Here is a 23,459-nt window from a genome sequence, read left to right on the forward strand (position 1 = left end):
CGAGACATTAACAAAATTGGAAGAGAAGAACGGAAGTCCGAATCCAGTCGCAAGCGGCGAGACTAATGCGATATTGGCTTTTGTTATTACAGATATCGACAAAAATAGAAACCCAGGAAACACGCATAACAGAAATGTCATCACAAATATCCACAATTATGTCATCTCAACTGGAATCGCAGAAGACATATATGGCATCCCAACTGTAATCGCAGGAAACCGTATAATATCGAAGATTGAAGCACAAGAGGAACGAATATCTGAAATGTCGGCAAAAATCTCAGCGCAGGTCTTTGCACAACTGGAAGAACAAGAAGGACGTATTTCTTCGAAGATGGAGGCGCAGGATACACAAATTTTACAACTCGAGAACAAAATCGATGCCGAGATTGAAACATTGCGAGGTCATATACAGGAGTTGGAACTAAATCGGCCAGCAGTTTTAGCGAGAAATCCAAAAGTAAAAGCACCATCCTTTGGCGGTTCTGTTCCTTTCCAGGTCTTTAAGCTTCAATTTGAGAAAACGTCGGCAGTGAACAACGGGAATGCGGAAGATAAAGTTGCTGCACTGTTCGTGGCATTAAAAGGGCATGCAGCTGAAATCTTACAGACTATTCGAGTTATGAAGCATTGATGGCCGCTGTCGAGAGACGTTATGGAAGGGAGCATAGAAAAAAGATATATCAAATTGAGTTGCAAAACCGTTACCAAAAAGCAAATGAGACTTTGCAGGAGTTTGCGTCGGATGTTGAAAAATTGGCTCATCACGAGAGAGTTAAAATTCAGAGCTTTATAAATGGAATATGGGATATCGAAACGAAACGAGCTACATATGCGAATCCAAAGCCAACATTAACTGAAACGGTATCCCATTCTGGAAACAGCGTCACTTTTGGTTAAGCCCGCATACAAAGCTCATCGCGTGGAAGTGGAAAGGCCACACAGGGTATACACAATTTGGAAGCATTGAAAGGAACGCAGCAGGAAAACGATGGTACCGTAAAATGTTTTAAGTGTGGTAAGCCAGGGCATATTGCAATTTATTTTACGCAGAGCTGAAGGAGATGAGCAAATCTCCAAATCTACTCAATCGCTAAACTAAAGCGAGTCAGCCGCAAGGGACGACACCTGGCTCCCGCAATTGAATGCCCAGTAATCTCTATCTCGCAGATTGAAAGAAGGTTAAGCAATCTTACTGTCGGAGGACATGTGGATGGAAAGGAACGTTTACTGACTGTAGATACGGGAGCATATCATTGCATCAATCGATCAGATTTAGTCAACAAGAAGATAAGACCATTTCTTGGAGAAATATTACGTACAGCCACTGGAGAGGACACCCAGGTAATTGGAGAAGTAGCATGCGAATTCGCAATTGGGAACGTCACGGTACTACACAATTTCATTGTGGCAGAGATTGTTGATGAAATCATAATTGGAGTGGACTTCTTAATAGAGCAAGACATCAAGATCGACATGCAAAGCAAGACGATGCGATATAAGAACAGGGACGTGCCACTTAATTTCGGCTACGAAAAAGGCTACAGCAGTAAACGAGTGTTGGTGGAGGAGAATGAGCAAATAGATATTGTGGGACAAACAAACTGTGGGTTGTCGAAGCAGCAAACAGATCAACACGATCGTACTTGTAGGAAAAAACCCTGGCTATGACAAAACAGGATGGACGTATTCCGGTGAAAGTACTCAATGAGTTCAAGTCACCACTCAAACTGACCAAAGGAGATATATTGGGAATATGCCAAGAGGCCGAAGTAGTTATTAACTGTGAACAGCTCCAGGAACACGTTTCAACTAGTAATACTGATCTTTCAAATTACATCACGGCATGGACGAGGGGCTAGAGGAAGACTATCAGAGTAAGGCAAAACAACTGGTTGTGAAACATCAAATTGACAGTGGAGATGCCAGGCCGATCCGTCAAGCTCCTCGTAGTGTTCCACTGGCGAGGCGGGAACTTGTGAGTCAAATCATACAAGAAATGAGCGACAGCGGTGTCATCGAACCATCAGCTAGTCCATGGAGCTCGCCGGTAGTACTTGTAAATAAGAAGGATGGAAAAATGAGGTTTTGCGTGGACTACCGCAAGTTGAACGACGTCACGAATAAGGATAGCTACCCATTGCCAAGAATTGACGACACTCTAGACTCGCTATCTGGTAGAAAAGGTTTTTTCACACTGGACTTAAAAAGTGGCTACTGGCAAGTGGAGGTGAAGGAGAAACAGCCTTCAGTGTCGGAGATGGTCTTTCGCAGTTTAGAGTAAAGCCCTTTGGACTATGTAATGCCCCAGCTACTTTTGAAAGACTCGTGGATCAGATATTGAAAGGACTACCTTGGAAAACATGCTTGGTGTACCTGGACGACATCATCGTTTTGGGAAATAACTTTGATGAACATCTTAAGAACTTGGATTAAGTTTTCCAGAGAATGGTCTGAAACTAAGTCCGAAAAGTGTTCACTGTTTAAAAAGAAAGTAAGTTTTTTGGGTCACAAGGTAACGAATGAAGGTATCTGCACTGCGAATAAAAAGATAGAAGCTGTAAAGGATTGGCCAAGACCACTGAACCTGCATGAATTAAGAAGTTTCCTTGGACTGTGCACATATTACCGCCGATTTGTACCAAACTTTGCCAGCGTAGCCCATAGCCTCCACGAACTTACAAGAAAAAATAAGGCTTTTGAATGAAAGAAGGAGCAAGAAGTGACTTTCCAAACATTGAAAGAGCATTTGTGCACTGCCCCAAAGTTGGCATATCCGACTCCAGGAGCAACGTTTGTTCTAGATACAGATGCGAGTGGATATGGTATAGGAGGCCTTTTATCACAACTGTTCGATGGACAGCAGAAGGTAGTTGCATATTACACCCGATCAATTGGAAAACCATAAAGGAACTATAGCGTTACACGGAGAGAGCTCTTGGCATTGGTAGAATGCATTAACCATTTTCGCAAGTACCCTCTACGGGCGATTCCGCGTCAGGACAGATCACGCAGCGTTGAAATGGCTCCTGCAGTTCCGTAATCCAGAAGGTCATTTGGCACGGTGGATCGAGCGACTACGAAGCTATGACTTTTCCATTGAGCATCGAAGAGGTAGTACCCATGGAAATGCTGTGCAATGTCACGAAGACCATGTAGTTTGGAATGCAAACACTGTTCAAAAGCTGAGGCTAAAGAAGACATTATAGATGTCCGGCTAATGACTATAACTTGTACGGATGAATGGGACAAGGAACAGCTAAGGAAGTGTCAGCTAGAAGATACAGATCTGTTACATGTTTTGCAAGGGCTCGAAAGAAACGAAAGGCCAAATACAGAGGAGATGTCAGCAGATAGTCCTGTTGCGAAGTCATATAAGGCACAGTGGGCCAGTTTAGAATTGATATCCGGTTGCTTCCATCGAGTATGGAAGAGTGAGGATGGTCAATGTAAGAGGAAACTGAATGTTGTTCCCAGGAAAAGGATTCCTGACGTTATCAACGAGCTACATAATAGTCCAAGTGGAGGTATCTGGGAATAACGAAGACGCTCGATAAAATTAAGCAGAGATTCCTTTGGGTTGGTTGCCGTCAGTCGGTCAATGAGTGGATTTCCTGTGAGGTTTGCAGCAGAGCGAAAGGGGCCAAAACCCGAAGGCGCCACTCAGGTGCGCCATTTGAAAGGATTGCTATGGATGTCGCAGGTCTATTTCCTACTAGCAACCGCTGAAACAAATATGTACTGGTGGTTGTGGATTATTTCAGCAAATGGCCAGAGGTGTACCCACTCCCAAATCAAGAAGCGGAGACAGTAGCAGAAGTGTTCATAAACAATTGGGTCGCAAGGTATTGTGTACCAATGGAGTTACATTCTGACCAAGGAAGCAATTTTGAATCACCTGTGTTTTAAGAAATGTTTAAAACATTGGGCATTCGAAAAACACGGACAACTGCATTGCATCCTCAGTCCGATGGTATGGTGGAACGATTCAAGAGAACCTTGGAGGAGCACTTAAGGAACGCACATATTATTATTCTTGGTGGTTTAACGATCGGCAGTGCATGAAAAAACGGGCCAAACTCCCGCAAAGGTAATTTTTGGCAATGACCTTCGACTGCCAGCTGATTTGAAATTTGGGATAAATGCCGATGCGTAGAGAAATGCCAAGAAATCCACTCGCGTCTTTGAGGAAGAAATGAAGGAAATACACGATCTTGTAAGACAACGAACCAAGATTATGAGTGACAAGATGAAAGCCAGATATGGCAATGAATTTGGAAGGTTTTCGGGAAGGAGATTTGGTGCTTTTATACAACCCACAACGAAAAAAGTTTTGTCCCCGAAATTGCAGTGTAATTGGGAAGGCCCATACAAAATTGTAAAACATATCTATGATGTCGTTTACCGCAAACAAACCATTGGCAAACCACAAAACAAAATGAAGGTGGTTCATTTGGAAAGGCTGGCAGCGTTTAGATCAGAAAATTTGCCTGATCGGGACGATCCGACTTAGGGGGAGGGCAGTGTGGCGAGTTTTAGCATCACTAAGCTGTTAGTAAATAAAGGCACAACAACAATAAAGCAAGCTACCACTCTTGTGTACATGAACACATGAATTTAATCCATTTGCACACGTAGGGGAGGACGGGGTACATTTGACACTTTCATTTTGTAAGCATATACGAATAAGAACGCAATGTAGAACACGACCGGTTAAACAACATTTATTCAACTAAACCAATATTACAATATACATAGAACTTATACATAAGGAGAATGAATATAATAGAGAATGCAATGCTAACCTTAATTTAGCTGTTCGTCGGAAATGGTTGCATTTGTCGTCGTTTAAACCAATCGTAAACGCAAGTGATATTGTTGACTACGTCTCGTAAAATGCAAACATTTCACCCTCATTAATTCACTGTTTCAAATTGGTTAAGAAAGACGCTGATCGCAAATTATTATCTAGATGTAATTTCAAACTTGGAGTTTCGGCTTCTATTTATAAGCTGCTGACTCCTCGTTATTGCCATCAGGTGTCAAAATTAAACCTTCGTTTTTTTCAAAAAGCAAAGGGCTCAACTGCCAAGCCTTAGCCAAGTGTGACAATTTCATAGTTAATAAAAGTATAACCTTTCATTATCAAAATATATCGGGATTGAGAACGAAGTCAAAAGAAGTATTTTTAGCCACTTCACGGTGTGATTATGATGTCTACGTTATTGTCGAGACTTGGCCAAATGATGACTTTTCAGACTCAGAATTTTTTGATCAAAGGGTGTTCCACACCTATCGTAAGGATAGAGATCCCATCAAAACGGGACGTTTTAGAGGTGGTGGAGTATTAATTGCTATAAGGCGTCCCCTTCTCTCTTCCCTTGTTCCGCTCTCTAATAGTGACTCTCTTTTGGATCAGCTCTGTGTTTGTATTACGGGGTCGCCTGGCAAGCTATTTATTTGTGTCTCTTACATTCCGCCTTGCAGCGCAGATTCGCTGTACTGTGCTCATGTCAATAACATATTTGACCTTTACGAAAACAATGTTGATAGTCGTTTCTGCGTTTTGGGTGATTTCAATCTAAATAAGGTTGTATGGTCCAAAATTATTAATGATAACGTCCTAACGCCTGCTAATACCAATCATCCTCATGAGATCAATTTCTTGGACACCCTCTCTCGGGCTAACTTAATTCAGATTAACCACTTCGTTAACCAGTTAAATAATATCCTGGACCTTATTTTTGTTGATGAGAATCTAATTACTCACTTGACAGAATGTACATTTCCTATTTATAAGTCTGATATGCATCATGTACCATTATCGTTATCTATAGAATTCTTCGACCTGGTGCCGAATAACAACATTAATAATACTGTCCGCTCCTATAATTTCAAGGATGAAAATTATGATACTCTTAACTCACTCATATCTGAAACTGATTGGAACTCTATTTTCTTTGCTAAAAACCCTGCTGAATGCTTCGATGCTTTCTTGCTTGTCAGACATCTTCAGTAGGAATCTCGCTTTACTTCCGGTTAAAGTTCACAAGCTACCCTGGTACACTACTAGGTTAAAAAAACTGAAAAATCAAAGAAATAAGTACCATAAATTATATAAAGCGACTCTCGACATTTCTTTTAAAGATCAGTATACCTATTATATGACTCAGTTCAATGTTCTGGATAAGTTCTTATACAGTAAATACATTTCCTGATTTGAGGATGAGTTAAAAGCAAATCCTAAATCTTTTTGGAACTATGTTTGGTCTAAGAAAGGTTGTACCAATATCCCAACCTGTGTGAAATTTAACGATACCAGTTCAGAGAGCCTGGCTGTTACAGTAAATCTTTTTGCTAATTTTTTCAAATCTAAATTTGTTGTTTATGCGGATGATACTAACAACAGGTATTCCTTTGACACACCAAAGCCTTTAAACTTTGGGTCCCTGTCTGTATCTGAAATGGTCATTATTAAGGGTATCTCCTCCTTACAGTCCTCACTGAAAAACGATATAGATGGTTTGTCCTGTTCTTTATTTAAAAAGTGTAGTAGTTCCCTTTGTGTTCCATTGCGCCATATTTTCAATACTTCTCTTTCGACCGGAGTTTTTATTGATCGCTGGAAGCTGGCGTCCATCACCCCAATCTTGAAGTCAGGCAATAAAAATTATGTAAAGAATTATAGGCCAATATCTAAATTGTCGACCTGTTCCAAACTTTTTGAAAAGGTAGTTAAGGAAAATTTATCATTCGCTATGAATAAAATAATCGATTCATGTCAGCATGGTTTTATTGCAGGGCGTTCGACTGTCACAAATCTAGCGGTTTTTCCCAGTTTTGTGTCTCAGATGGATGTCAAGTTGACACCATATATACAGATTTTTCCAAGGCCTTTGACACAGTTTTGCATAAACTACTTTTGTGGAAACTTGAAAGCATGGGTTTTCATTCAAGTTTTCTGTTGTGGCTGAAGTCTTGCCTGGAAAATAGGATATATTTTGTTGGAATTGAGAAAACTAAGTCCTACAAATTCTTAGCAACTTCCCGTGTACCACAAGGTAGCATCCTTGGTCCTATTTTATTCATAATTTTTATTAATGATGTTGGCTCTTGCCTAAAATATTCTAATTATTTACTTTACGCAGACGATTTAAAACTCTTCCGTAAGATCACCAGTATTTCTGATGCTTTTCGTCTGCAGGAAGATCTGAATGCCATCAACGATTAAAATAAATAAATAAAAAAACGATTGGGCTTCACAAAATAACATGCGACTCAACATTAGTAAATGCTGTCACATAACGTTTACTAAGTCAATGAATATCCTTTCGTCCGTGTATTCGCTCTCAAACGTAACACTTGCTTCAGTTGATGAGTTTCGTGATCTTGGCGGAATTTTTGATTCGTCTTTTACCTTTGCTAATCATGTTAACTTTCTTATACCAAAAGCTTATGCCAACTTAGCTTTCTTACGACGATATGCGAATGATTTCAAAGACCCGTATACCAGAAAGATTTTGTATAATTCCTTAGTACGTTTAAAGTTAGAATATGCCTCAGTCATTTAGAATCCGATATGCTCTTCACACTCTTTAAAAATTGAACGAGTTCAGCGGAAATTCATGTGGTTTGCTCTTCAACCTCTACACTTTGATAATCCCATGCCACCCTACAATGCGAGATGCATGTTTATAAATGTCTTGTCACTTGAAGTCAGGCGTATCGTTCAAGGCTTAATGTTTATTTTTGATATAATATCTGGTGCTATTGATTGTTCCGAACTTCTGGGTCAGGTAACTTTCAATGTCCCTAACAGAGCCCTCCGCTTTCACAATACATTCCGTATTGAAGTGTTGCGTTCTAATTACTTCAGCTTTGCTCCTCTTCTAAGAGGACTTGTAGAATTCAATCACCTATCTAGGAGTCTAGATCTTGACTTTGCCATGTCTAGGTCTCTCTTCAAGGCATGCATTGAGTCTTACTATATATCACATTAGTCATACTTAAATTAATAATTTAGTTCTAAGTACACCTGTAATCTAGTCAGTAAGGTATGTTACCATTGACTCAATAAAGATATGAAATGAGATGAAATTTGGGTTGAGAATAATGTTACAATAAAGTTAGAACAGAAGGTTACCATGTGTCTACAAACTCTGCCACAACCCAAATGCTATATGTTAAGAACATGTAGATACCTACAAAAAATTTTAAATTTTTACAATATGTAAATTAAGTAGCTTTCTCACAAAATTTAAGCTTTAATCCTTTACAAAATTTATTATGTTTGTCTTTAGTTAGACATTTTGTAAATATATCTGCAACATTTTCCGAGGACGGTTTATATTCGATGCTTATCTCGTTGCTAATATATTTTTCACGTATGTAATGAAATCTGATATCTATGTGTTTACTGCGTTTATGCGCAAAAGGATTTTTTACTAAAAACTGTGCACCCTGTTTGCGCAAAAAATTTTAGTAGAACCGTTAACATAGGTATCAAAGCTCATTTCCTTAAAAAAACTTCGGTGAAACGAAATCTCTTTAGCGCCTTGACAGATAGCTATATATTCTGCTCAGGCGCGGATCTAGGGGATTTCCCCTATTCCCCCCCTATTTTGCATGGGAAATCTTTCAGTCTAAGGTGTGGAAATGAAAATATCTAGCATCAATACTGTGGGCCATTGTTTTCTCAACGGAATATCATAGAGAGTAAAATTTTGCGTATGTGCTTTTCCTTGCGTGCAAAACTGTGCTCAAGAACAATTTTTTTGCACGGTTTTTGCAACAATTTTAAAAATAGAAATTTATTTCACAGAAATAAAAAATGTGCTCTTAAAGAGTTTTTAATTACAAGAAAATTGGTGTTTGAATTGTCGGTAAAAGTCTAGTTGAGGGGTCGACTGCTAATACGCCAGCAAAAATATCGAGAGAGGTGTCAAAAGACGCGTATTGACCTCGACAATAATAATGTGAAAAATAAACTCAATTCAGTAAAAAAATAACATAACATACATAAATTTTCCAATTCACATTGTCAGTTTTATTTCATATAAAATAAGATTTACTGGAGCACTTACATAAATGAAATGTTATATTTCTTTGTTTGATTTGCTTACATTAACTTTTTCTAAATATGTACATTTTAAGAGCTTGAATCAGCCAAGGAAAACCTTCCGTGCTTTTTGGTCTGCGAATATGGAAATTACCGATTCAAAACTAATGCTGGGAGCAAGGCTGGAGTCCAACGCCAATGTTCCAAGGCTTGTCAAGCGATTGTGGCTCATAGTAGAACGTAAAAAATTTTTCACGCGGAACAATAGACTAAAAGAACGCTCCCCTTCAGCCACACTGACTAGAAGTGTGCAAAATATTCCTAATGCTATGCAGATGTTCGGAAATAATACTTCCATCTTCAAGTAATGAAATTTCTTCAGAAGTTGAAATGGTGGCAGCGAACCACATCCCAAATTTGCTAAGTGGATGGCTTTGAGATGAATGAATTCATCTATTAGATCCGTAGAAATATCGATACCATAAATCGTGCAGAATGCCGCTGCTTTTTCTCTGAGATCTTCTTCCGTCAGATCCTGATACTTCCACAAAATACTAAATTTAATCGCAATGTCATTTACGGCTTCGAAACGTCTTGTCATGTTACCAGTCAAGCAGTCCAAAAGAACGCGAAAAACTTGCTGTTTGAATTGAGTTTTGGAATCACACTCAGGTGATTCGCCAGGTAATTCATCGAACTGGCGCTTTCTTATCTTCCTTCTTTTCTCTGCGAAGGTATTCACAACTCCTATGCTCCCTGCAAGAACCTTACATTATTGAAGTATGATCGACCATTGATCCCTGAACTTCTTCAACTCATCAATGAGGCTACGTATATTTTTTGTTTCCACGTCCAGTGTGACATTTCTAGTTGCAGTACCAGATTTCGATGGTTGATTACCGTCAACACTTTGAGCCAAATGGAGGCCAAGAGGATACACTCAAATTTCCCCATATATGCTTCAATACCTTCCAAATCCGTTACTGTTTCTGAACTCAGATTTAAAAGCTTGATTTCATCAATAGCTTTCTTGCGGAATGTGAGTTAGGAAAGGTTTCACACTATCCACACGAGCAGACCATCGTATTTGTGACATGCTGTGCAAGGAGCAATTAGTTTTTTCCCATCTCTGAGGGCTTGCGCTAAAGATATTATACATTTTCTGCGTAATACCGAAAAATGTGATGACTTCTGCACAACATTCAGAAGCTTGCACTCCACATAAATTTAAACTGTGCCAGGGAGTTATCTCTCAGGATATGATTATGTGCTCCTTTTTAATGACCGCTCATATTACTGCCATTACCATACCCCTGCCCACGGCAGTCAACCAGGGGAATATTGTGCTTTTTTAGAGTGCTGCGAATCAGCTCAGCGATAGCTTATCCTGTTGCGTTACAATCGACAAACTCTAAGAAGCGTTCTTGGATTTTCCATTTTCCGGAGTCCCTGTCTAATAAAAAATAACGCAATACAAAAACAGTCTGCTCAATATGCTCCGAATCAGGGGTCGCATCCACTATTACTGTGTAATACTTGACGGACTTTCTCTCGCCTTCTATCTTTCTAATAACTTGACTTACACAGATTTCTATGAACTCATTTTGTATTCCATGAGACAAATAATGTGCTTGGAGACGATTCTTTTTCGTTTGAGATTCCCTCACCTTCTCCAAATGTTCATGCAATAGGGGGTCATAATTGCTGACCAGTTCCAAAACACTCCAGCGAGCTGCTTCATTTTTAAGGGTTTCCGCTAAGAGAAAATCCACTCAACTTGCATTTCGAATTCTCATTTCATATTGGCGCCACTCTATATAGCAAGTTTTATAATTTTGACTATTTTCGTGTTCAGGAATTTTGTCGTGTGACCTCTTTCAACCTTTTTCTTTAGAATAACCTGAAGATTTTGTCAAAACTGATCTGGTATTTTCGGAAATTTTGCAGAAAAGCCGGCATGGAAAACAAAAAAGCGCTTCTTTTGTTGCACTCGAAACGAGCCAATCACGCTTTACTTTTTCTCCGTTTTTTTAGAGTAGTATGGAGTGTGATTTGAAGGAAATGGCGGCCACTTAAGTCGTTCGGAAGTCGAAATAAAATGTGATTTTAAGTTAGTTGAAGCATTTTTGACAGATAGCGCTTATAAAATTGTGTCAAAAACGTTTATCTAACTTAAAATATCCCTCTCCGCGGCCCTGAAAGTATTTAAAAACAAAATACATACATACTTTCGAAAATACTTTGAAATCGAAAGCTTACATTTTGGTATTATTAAGCGCTGTGCGCAGATCAAAAAACATTCAAGAAAAATTTTGCATTTGACTTGAGGTATCGCAAAACATGTTTAGCAGCAATTAAGTTCTCTATGTGAGGATGCACGTTAAATTGCGCCAACTTCGATACGGTACGTGCTATGTCAGGCCGTGATATGACCGCCAAGTAAGTTAGGCCTCCAATCAGGGACTGATAGCTTTTAACATCAATTAATTCACAGTCATTCCCTTCACATTTTTCCAAAATCGTACCACTGGCGAATGGCGTTAAAGCTAGATTGCATTCGCTCATATTCCAACGTTGTAATAACTCATGCGTATATCGACTTTGATGAATGGTGATTTCCCCGCGCAAACCCTCTCGCTCTACCTCCATGCCTAAATAAAACTTCAATGGACCTCTGTCAACTGCTTCCACCTGTGCGACTAATTTGTTTACTATTTCGCACATCGTTGACTTAGATGAACATGCCAGTAATATGTCGTCAACATAAAGTGTAATAATGTTTATTTCGTATTTACTTCTCATTATATATACACAGGTATCGGTTTGACAACGAGTAAAAACCAATGCCTGTTAGAATGGAATTTATTTTGCTATTCCAATCTCTGCCAGCCTGCTTCAACCCGTACAATGATTTTTTCAGCTTACATACTTTGTGTGGATACTTTTCGTCCACGAACATTTCCGGCTGCCGCATAAAAACATCTTCCAACAAATCACCATTAAGGTATGCTGCCACGATGTCAATATGATTAACTAATAATTTATGTTGAACTGCTAGCGCCAAAATTAATCGAATTGTAGTGTCTCGCTACCGGTGCGTAAGTATCAAAAAAATCTTCATTTTGCTTTGACCAAAATCCTTGAGCGACCAAGCGTGATTTGCGCTTTTCCATAGTTCCATCAGCATTGAACTTTATTGTAAAAACCCATTTACAGCCGATGATGTTTTTTCCATGCGGACGATCAACTAGTTCCCAGGTTTGATTTCTAATAAGTGTGTTGATTTCTGTATTCATCGCTGCCCGCCACACATTTGCATTATCTGACTGCAAAGCATCAGTTACCGATATGGTATTCTCGCAAATGCTGTTTAACGACTCAGTTGGCTTCTCGATTATATACTTTTTACTCGGTCTTCCAGGCATTCCCGTTCGCATTAACTGCGGTCTACCTCTTCTTCGCTTACCAGCAACAACTTTCACCGCTTCGTCAGAATAGTATTCGAGCTCTCCGCCTTCGCCATCATTTGTATCAAACCTATTGTCACCAGTGTTGGTATTGCTTGCATTTGGTTCGTTGCCATTAGCATTTTCTGCGGCACCATTCGCTGCTTTATTGCCTACAGCCGCGCTTTTCTGTTGGTCTCGTCTAAAATCATTGTTTGTATAGTCGCTGCCTACACATGTGTTAGGGATTTCGTATGAATAAAATTTGCATTCATCTTCGCGTGACCGCTCTTCAGCATGAAGTTCTCTAAAAGAATTTTCAAAGAAAATAACGTCACGTGAAATTTCTATAGTTTTTGTTGTTTTATTGTACAACCTGTAGCCTTTTACATTATCAGCGTACCCAACAAATATTAATTTGCTTCCTTTTAGCTCAAATTTTGATTTACTGCGCTGCTTACCTAAAGCAACAGCTTCGCAGCCAAACGTCTTAAAATATGTAACGGACGGTTTCCTACCAAACCAACGCTCAAACGGTGTTTGATTTTTTAGTACTTTGGTACAGGAACGACTTCTTATATATGTAGCAGTACTTACTGCCTCAGACCATAAACTTTGTGCAAGATGAGCGTCCTCTAACATGCATCGCGCCATCTCTACGAGAGTTCTGTTTGCTCTCTCCGCTATTCCATTTTGCTGTGGGGTATAGCATACAGTTATTTGGTGTACAATTCCATTACGCTTGAAAAACTCTTTGAAATCAGAATTTACGAATTCCAGTCCATTACCGGTCCTCAGACATTTTAATTTCTTACCCGTTTGCTTCTCTACTCGTGTCATAAAATCTACGAAAGCTGAAAACGCTTGTGATTTTTGCCGCAAAAATTTAGTTTCTGTATATCTCAAATAATCATCGATAAAAGTGATGAAGTGTTTGGAGCCACCTTGAGAGCAAATCCGCATTGGACCACAAATGTCACTATACACTACTTCAAGAACTGATTTACTATGTACACTATTATAGTGCCTAAAAGGTTTGGTACTAATTTTACAAACCGCACAAGTAATACAATTAAAGTTATTTGCTATTTTTATGCTCAATCCCCGCACCATGTTATGATTTGCTAATTTGCACAAATCTCCGACGTTCAAGTGTCCGTACCCTCGATGCCATAAATTTATATCGTTGTTGTTTTCTACACTTGTACTCAAAAGTTTGTTACTCTCTTTTAAGGGAAAATTCGCATAAAATATTCCATCAACCATTTTAGCAGAGAAAAGTGATTTATTGTTCGTTTTTACATGGGCTGCATTTTTAAAGAACTGTACCGTATGACCATTGCTAATTATTTTACTCACTGATAAAAAATTAGAATGCAAACTCGGCACATACAACACATCACACAGAGTGATATTACAGTTATGTGACTTAATAATCACATTACCAATGCCAACTGCGTTTACACCTTCGCCCGATGCCAGAACCACTTTCTGTGTACATCTCGTCATCGAAGAGAAAATACTCACATCTCGACACATATGCGACGATGCGCCGCTATCTAGTATCCATGTACTCTGATCTAAGCAATACCGATCTGAAAGGCAGCAATGCTGGTGTGCTTTTTCCTCTTGATTTGCAGTCCGTCCGAATGTGGCCTCTCTTACCACATGCATAACACCTCAGATTTCTCTTCGCTGACATATCTCTTTTTTCGCTTTGGACCGACTAAAAATTATGTTTTCCGCCATGTTCGACCTGCTTTGCCTTCGCTGCAAATACACTTTCACCGTTTATTTCTTTCCGCTTCTCGCGGCGCTGTTCTTCCTCAAGTATTTTCACCTTCAAATGTTCTAGCTTTGGTAGCGTGTCTCTGCTTTCCATGACAACAATAAAACTGCCCATATCATCCGGCAGACTACAGAGAAGAAGAATGGTGAGGAAATCTTCTGGCACCTCTACTCCAATGTCTTTTAAATCATCCGCTAGAGTGCAACACTCATTTATTTGGTCGGAACATTTTTCACCATGTTTAAATCGATATCGCATTAGTTTTTTTAATATATTTACTTTACGTGAAGGCCCACTTGCCTTGTATAGGTCCCTCAATTTTAACCAAGCACCCTTTGCTGTTGCGCAATTTTTGATGTGGATAAGTTCCGATGCTTCGACACACAAAGTTATCATCGCCAACGCTTTTTGGTCACTTTTTAACCATGCCGCCTTAACTTCAGCCGATGCTGTTGAAGGGCATGTCTTATCCACAGATTCCCAATAATCTTGCGTTATTAGCAGACTTTTCATGCTAACACACCACGACGCGTAATTATCGCCATTTAATTTTTCGATTTGCGCGAATGTACTACTCATTTTTAATACCGATTTTGAGACAAGCGATTTAAATAAAAAATGTTTATCAGTTTACCGAAACACGTGTAATATTATTTAAGCCCTGGGCCCATAACCTTTGTAAGCATATACGAATAAGAACGCAATGTAGATCACGACCGTTCGGTTAAACAACATTTATTCAACTAGACCAATATTACAATATACATAGAACTTATACATAAGGAGAATAAGAAATTTGAAAAAAAAAGTGTAGCTAATTTTTATTTGCATTTGAAATTGTTATATAATTAGCCAAATGTGCCCACAGTGGGGCGCATTTGACTTTTTCCGGGGTACATTTGACCTTATTTTCTGCTAGGGTTTCTCAATAATTTATTTGTGAATATTTTATTTAAAAAAAATCAGTTTATTTGTACGTATTTAGACTTTTTTTAACAAAAGATAAAATTCAAGTTTAGGTAGGTATTTCTATTTATTATAACAAAAGATAGAATCGAAGTTTAGAAAAACTAGTTTATGTATAAGCTGTCAAATTTAACACAAATAATTATTTGGGGCTGTTGCGACAAATTGATGCTGGGTTATTGGAATCGGAAGTTTACACTCAATCTTGGCTGTAAGTGTTACATATATGTCTTTTATAACAGGTTGTATAAAAACTCAGTTGTCTGGAGATAGACTACGCAAACATTTTTTATATTGCGGGTGGAATAGCAAAATATCTCTACAAATAAAAGGGCTTCTTGCAATTTTCCCCGAAGTCGACCATAACGTATTCTCCAACCTTTAGTACCTCGTCGTCCAATAATTTGAATTTTGAAATGTCTAGCCAAGCTTTTTTTTCAAGCCTAGCCAAGCTTGTTTTTTGCAGGCTTTCTTAGTGTAATTCAAGGATTTCGCTTCAAAAATTCATAACGCTTGCTTTCTCTAGCCGCATTATTAGTTATCCAACTAGATGGACATGATATGTTATTAGCGACCATAAACTCATAAGCAAATCGTAAGACAATCCATATGCGAAAAAACGCACACTTATGTGCATATTCAACAAATTGTTCTTCTTGAAATTTTGTTAGCGTTTGATGGCTTGTTTATTTAGAGTAATAAGTAAAATTCTTGTTACAACTACAGCCGTTTCCAGAGTCCGAATCGTTCCTCAAAGGATCTAGTTTCTTCATTCGCATGATAAAAGTTGTTCGTTTTATATTATACTTCTCCGCTACGAACGTAGCTGTTTCGCGATTATGCCTAATATTTGACAGGGCTTTCTTCATATAGTTCTCATTTAACTGGCATCGGTTGGTCTTTCTCTTGTAGTTACGAACCATTATTACATTAAAACTGGGCAATAGAATATTTGTTTTATTATTTATCAATATATGTTTAATGGGGAACATTTGACAAATGTCAATGGCGAAAGTCAAAGGTTCCCCATTCTACTTACCGTTTCGTTTTCTTGAATTTTGCAAACTGTATTTCACTTCAGAAAAAATCATTATTTAATTTTATAAACACACGTGCAGTGGGGCTTATTTCAAAGGATGCTAAGAAATTATCGGTTCTTATTGTTTTGAAGAAAGCTTACATCCGATCTACGAAAAATTACAATAAAGATCGCGAAAATGTAAAAATACGTGTTACTTCCGTACGCGTTGGAATATAATAGTGAATTGTTTTGCCGTTTTTTTTCATAAGACTAAGGTGCCTTCCACATCTGTATATTTTTCATAAAGGCTCTTGAAAGCATCCTTGTTAATTCGAAAGTTTTTTTGAACCTAAATAAGAAAATAAGTCATTAAATTTTACCACTTTTAAGTTCAATTTCTTACAATTCATCACTCATCTCAAATGGATTACACAAAGCTCGCAATATTTGCCTTTCCATTCTCGCCTGGCAATTTTTGTATGCGTTGCTTTCCAACTCCATAAATAACGCCGCGGCTATTGATTCCATTATAATATACAGCTATATTGTGTCTGTTCGTTGGGTCCAGTTATATGCCAAAGCAAGCTGCCGGCGTAGAGGAAGGTGAAGCGAAAACGTAAACAATCCTTGCGGAAAGAATAAATAACCCTTTATAAAGTATTTTAGGTCAGTGCAATGAAATTAGCATCCTTAGAATTGAGAAAATGTCAACTATGTTCGTGCAGGAATCCGTTTTAACAAAACTTGGTGGCCACGGCAGGGAATTGGCCAAAAGAACGACAAAAACACCCTTACAATTATGAAAGCACTTCACTCAAAAAAATATAACACTGCGGCAATATATTCTATTGCTTTTTTTTGTACAAAATGGCGTGGATAATAAAATATAAACGTTTTTCAGTGTTTTTTTTACAAATTTTCTTTAAATTATTTTGTTCCAATGTTCACACATTCCGTACCAACAGCTGATTTCGAAAAATCATTTGCTCTTTCTCTTCTCTTTACGATTCCGTCGTAATGCAAAATACCAAACTTCCATTATAGCGGAGCGTAGAACGGGAACGTAATCGAAATGCAGAATAGGGGTGAATAACAAGGATTTTCCAAAATTCGTTACAATATGTTAGAATGTGAGCTTTAACCACTGTGCGATTATAGGGTTCTTGAAAAAAGTCGAGTTATTAGATTAAATTTCGCTTGAAATTTTTTATAATGACTCTAGAAAGTTTGCGCTCCTGATAGGTCAAATGAAAATTTTGTTAGTAGGTCATGAAAAAAAACCTTAAAAATCAAAGTCGAAAAAAGTAAAAAAAAAAAAAAATGAAATTTCGCAGGCTCGAAAATTTTTTTTTTGGGTATGCGTAGTGGAACTTTTTTTTCTGATCCCAAATCCTAAGGAAAAATCGATGGCGCTATATCGGTTAATAAATCGACCCAGTCTAATATACATATCAGTTTTAGGAAGCCTACATAATAAATATTTGTAGCCTGCATTAAATATCTTATTTGCCTCAAAACTTCTTTATAGTTATAGAATTCAGAACAATAGCAAAGGTTTCTTACGTTTTTTTCGCATCCGACCTAAGATTTTTGCCTATAGCACATGAAATTTGGAACATTACAGCTACGATTCATTATTTCTAAATATGGAAGTTTACAAAATAGAACTATAAAATAGTCTTTAAATATTGGTTGTTTTTCTAATAACAAAAAAAAGTAACTGAAAAACTTTTTTGAAAATTGCTTTTAAAATTTTTTTTGTCTTGTTTCAAACATTTGCGGCGCATTTTGTAATATTTGAAATATTTTTATAAAGTATATTTCATATATAATCTTTCCTTTGTATATGCTTACTTACAAAATCCACTTTTTCACAATTTTAGCGAAATGGGGAGAAGTTTACATATTTTTTACTTCCTTTATATGAGTTTCGTTTGATGTTTTTCGGTGTAAATTCTAAAAAACTTCCGAACTTGGAAATTTTGCTTTCGAGTTTTAAGGAACTTCCGGATAGCTCAGAGAACGAAGATTTGGGCTCATTAGGTTATTATATTTAGGACAAAAGAATGTTCTAGATGGGACAGTAAGGCTAGATTCTTAAAAAAAATTACTTCAGAACCCAATAACACTGCAATATGAGGGAAAGAATTTTTGCTTCCGAGTTTTAGGAAACTTGCTGATAACCCAGTGACCTGCAACTTTGAACATAGCTTCCTGCTTTACTACGTTGTAAAATTCTGGATAAAAAGTATTCTCGATGGGACAAGGATCGATATATTTAGAGATATTAAAAAGTCCATTTACAACATGTGGAATCCTGCGACCGCTATTTGAAAGGAACTTAATGCAGAGCTAGATTCTTGAAAATAGTAACATACTTCAGAACCGCTTGACAATGCAACATGAAGGGACTAAATTAGTTAGGTGGTCCAGGGATCGCGAAAATTCACAAAATGGTCTGAACTTTTTATCCCGTTATGAAACTTTGAACGAAGCTTTGGGCTCTATTCGGTTGGAATATTTTGAATGAAAATGTTTTCTATATGTGACAGGGATCGAGGTATTTACAGGTATTTAGGAAGCCTATTTACAACATTTGGAATCTTAAGATCGCGGGTTTGAATCGAGCTCAAGGCCTAACAATAATAATTTTTTAATTATTCTGGTTATGATAATTTTTTTCTTAATTGAAAAAATTATTAAATTAGAATAGAAGAAAGAAAAAATGTAGACAACTGCCGAATCTCGTTATATAGATCCATTTCGGGAACTGCTAAATTCCTTCATCGGCAACGTTTAGGCGCCGCTGCTATAAGCATTCAGCCATCACAGCGGTTTTTTGTTTGTCTTCATTATTCCTACTTCTATTCTGGTTCTTGCCAATCGATATTCACAGCACTGTGACATCTCTTGCAGAATGGATGTGAAAACTGGACTTGTTTCATGGCAATGATGCCATAGTGTCATATTTTAGTGACACTATTTCCCCGTGCTCTTGGATGTATTAACAATTTTTGTTGTTATATCGACCTACTGATTTGTAAAATCGCGGGTTTGAATCGAGCTCAAGGCCTAAACATAATTATTTTATCATTGTTATTGTTATGATATATTTTTTCTTAATTGAAAAAAAATTTTAAATTAGAATAGAAGAAAAAAAAAATTTAGACAACTGCCAAAGCTCGTTGTATAGATCCATTTCGGGAACTGCTAAATTCCTTCATCGGCAACGTTTAGGCGCCGCTGCTATAACCATTCAATTGGTAAGAACCAGAATAGATGTAGGAATAATGAAGACAAACAAAAAACCGCTGTGATGACTGAATGGTTATAGCAGCGACGCCTAAACGTTGCCGATGAAGTAATTTAGCAGTTTCCCGAAATGGATCTATACAACGAGCTTTAGCAGTTTTCTAAATTTTTTCTTTCTTCTATTCTAATTTAATAATTTTTTCAATTAAGGAAAAATTTATTATAACAATAATAATGGTAAAATAATTATTGTTAGGCCTTGAGCTCGATTCAAACCCGCGATCTTGCAAATCGGTAGGCCGATATAAGGTTTTTTTCATGACCTCGGACAGGGTATACATGAAAATTTTACAATCAAATGAAAATTTTTTTAGTATTTCATGCAAAAAAAAACCTTAAAAATCAAAGTCGAAAAAAGTCAAAAAAATGAAATTTCGCAGGCTCGAAAATTATTTTTTTGGGTATGCGTAGTGGAACTTTTTTTCTGATCCCAAATCCTAAGGAAAAATCGATGGCGCTATACCGGTTAATAAATCGACCCAGTCTAAGTAATATACATATCAGTTTTAGGAAGCCTACATAATAAATATTTGTAGCCTGCATTAAGTATCTTATTTTCCTCATAACTTTATTTATTTATTTATTTATTTCAGAAAGCAGATTTTAAAATATTTAACAGTTTCGCTTTTGGAGCAGAAAAGTCTAGAGGTACAACAGTACTTATAGAGTTAAACTCACGAAGAGCACGAGCAATGTGAGCATTACTGGAATAGTGGTTTTTAAAATTGTCACAATAAAATGGATAAAAACTGCGAAGACACCTCCGAGGAATATTAAATCGAATTCTATCCAATAAATATGGACAGTCAACGGACCCATTAATAAATGGCAAGCAGAGTATTGATCTGCGATTTTCTAAAGACTTAAGGCTTAAAAGCAGAAGTCGCGCAGAGTAGGCGGGTATAGGATCAGAAAAGTTTAAAGGACGAAGGGCATATTTGAGAAAAATTTTTTGTATTCTTTCAATTCTGGTAATAGCAGTTTGACTACTTGGTCTCCAAATAAATACGCCATATTCCAGATGAGATCTAACAAAAGACGTGTAAAGTAACTTAAACGTGTAGGGATCAGAGAATTTGGCAGCATTGCGCCTCACAAAGCCAAGCATAGAATATGATTTAGAGGTTATGAAATTTAAGTGCTCACTAAAAGAAAACTTATTGTCAAAGACAACACCAAGGTCCTTAATCTCATTAACACATTGAAGCTCACAATTATAAATACTAAAATTTGTAGTTAGAAGATTAATTGACTTCGAGTAGGTCATTTGAAAGCATTTGGACGGATTCAAAGAGATACGAGAGTTCAGGCACCATTGATGCAACTTATTAATATCATTCTGCAACATTAAGGCATCATCTGGCGTCTTAATGGCAGAAAATACATATCTTTAAGTCATCGGCGTATAGCAAACATTCGCGAATGAAAAGCAACTACTTGCGTCATTAATAAATAAGATAAATAAAAGTGAACCTAATATACTCCCTTGGGGAACACCAGAAGTGGCTACAAACGGACTAGACGATTGTCCATCTATCGAAACAACACACTGCCTGTTACTTAAATAAGACTTTATCCATAAAAGAAACGAAGAGTGGAAACCAAGGGAACCTAATTTTTTAATTAAACCACTATGATGGATTTTGTCAACAGCTTTTGAAAAGTCAGTATAAATGCAATCAACCTGAAAACCTGCAGAAAAAGATTCAACACAATATTCACTAAAAACAGCAAGATTAGAAACTGTTGATCTACCAGCGACAAAACCATGCTGGAAGGGAGATATTAAAGGCTTGACCGAAAAACTCAACTTGGCATTAACAGCATGCTCAAAATTTTTGGAAATAGTAGAAAGCTTTGAAATAGGCCTGTAATTACGCACATCATTTTTGTTACCACTTTTAAAGAGGGGGGGGTAATGGAGGTAAGCTTCCACTCGTCAGTGAACGTACCGGACGAGAGAGATTTATTAAAAATTATTCTTAAAGCGGCGATTCTAATAGCGACGACATATTAGCATCCTTCGATGTAGTCTCCCTATTCATCAACATCCCCATATACTTAGCAAAAAAGTTAATAATGGACAAATTCTAACAAGTACAATGTAACATACCAAAAAAACAAATTTTTAAAATTACTGAATTTTTGCCTGAAAGACAATAATTATTTTATGTATGATGAGAAAATTTACACCCAAAGTTTTGGTATGCCCATGGGTAACCCACTTTCACTGACAATAGCAGATATCATCATGGATGACTTACTAGACAATACTATTTTGGAATTGAAAAAACTACATAAAATAAATATCAAGTTCATAGTTAAGCACGTAGATGACATATTTGCTATTGTAAAACGAGATGACATTATATTGAGAACTCTAAATCAGTACCACAATCGGCTACAGTTTACAACAGAAAAAGAGGTAAACTCAAAAATCCCCTTCTTAGGTATGCTCATTCACAGAACTGACAATAGGATTTTACTCAACTGGTACTCTAAACCAGTAGCATCAGGAAGAATCATAAACTTCCTTTCTGTCCGACCTAAAAAATACGAAATAAACACGCCAAAAAACATAGTAAACAAAATATTTACATTGAGTCACAATCAGTTTTTAAATTCCAACAAGGAAAAAATTTACAAATTACTTACTGACAACAACTACCCGAGCCACTTAGTGAAGACCCTTTTAGAACAGAAATTAAAAGAGACTAACAAAAAGCAACATCATACAACAACCACACAAACACCTACCGAAACAAAACAATACCACAGCATCACCTACATACCAAAGTTCACAGAAAAAGTTTACGTAAACATAAGAGAATAAAAACAAAATATTTCTCTGGCATACAAATCCAACTGCACTCTCCACTATATTTACCAAGACAAAAAGCCCAGTAGAACCACACCAACAAAACAATGTAATCTACCAAGTACAATGCAAAGGTGGAGAAAACACACAATGCGACAAAATATACATAGGGACGACGAAAAGAAAATTGGGAGTTCGACTAGCAGAGCACGAAGCGGACAAAAACAAAAAGAAAAGCGGCACGGCACTTGCTCAACATATTCTAACACATGGACACACCGCTGATTTACAAAATACAAAAATAGTAGACACAGAGAGAAAAGAGAAAATGCGGTACACACTAGAGAGTCTTCACATACTAAAACATAGAGAGAAAACAGTAAATAGACGAGAAGATACTGATCAAATTGCGGCAGCATATCTATTATGCTTACGATTTGAACTTGTTTTTACAAATTTGTCTATGTTATTGTTATTGTTTTTAAATAAAGATATCTGCCCCCTGAGGATGCCAAGGAGTTTGGCGAAACGTCGGGTTTATAAGTGAAGTTTAATCTTGCACTGTTTAAATATCTGACCATACAAGCCTATAATAATTTTGAATTTAACTAGAGTCGGGCAGTTTTTTAACAGGACTGAAGAAAACCCATCAACGTCTGTTTGAGACGAAGATTTAATTTTGAGAATAGCTGTTCGGCCGGTGTGCGTCTAATCCTGGAGAGGTGGGCGCACCGGGTCGATCTCAGTGGGAACAAGCGGGTTGGAATAAAATAAGAGAATACGAGATTTCTCGTTATAATAGATACGGTTTATTGGGTAAATGTGAAAATAGCAAAGGTTACAATATTACCTGAATAAACGCAAACAATTACGGCAGAGATCGCTGGCGGCAGATGTGAACAGGTTGGCTGTTGAAATCAAAGAGGCCGGTTGTATAGCAAGCTACAACCGTTGACCCGCAAAATCCTCCGTTTTGGAGGGGAAAGGCACCCACAAATCAACCCCGACATGCATATGCATAAGTGCTGACAAAAAACACACATACACGT

The 23,459-nt window shown here is 37.4% G+C and overlaps 1 protein-coding gene across 8 annotated transcripts in view; it reads left to right on the forward strand.

Annotated features, from left to right (window-relative positions):
- The window catches only part of PlexA (plexin A), a 739,259-nt gene that overhangs the window by 461,564 nt on the left and 254,236 nt on the right, over window positions 1-23,459 (forward strand). The window lies entirely within an intron of this gene.

The sequence above is a fragment of the Eurosta solidaginis genome, chromosome X, assembly GCF_040869045.1.
Source record: "Eurosta solidaginis isolate ZX-2024a chromosome X, ASM4086904v1, whole genome shotgun sequence".
Classification (NCBI taxonomy): domain Eukaryota; kingdom Metazoa; phylum Arthropoda; class Insecta; order Diptera; family Tephritidae; genus Eurosta; species Eurosta solidaginis.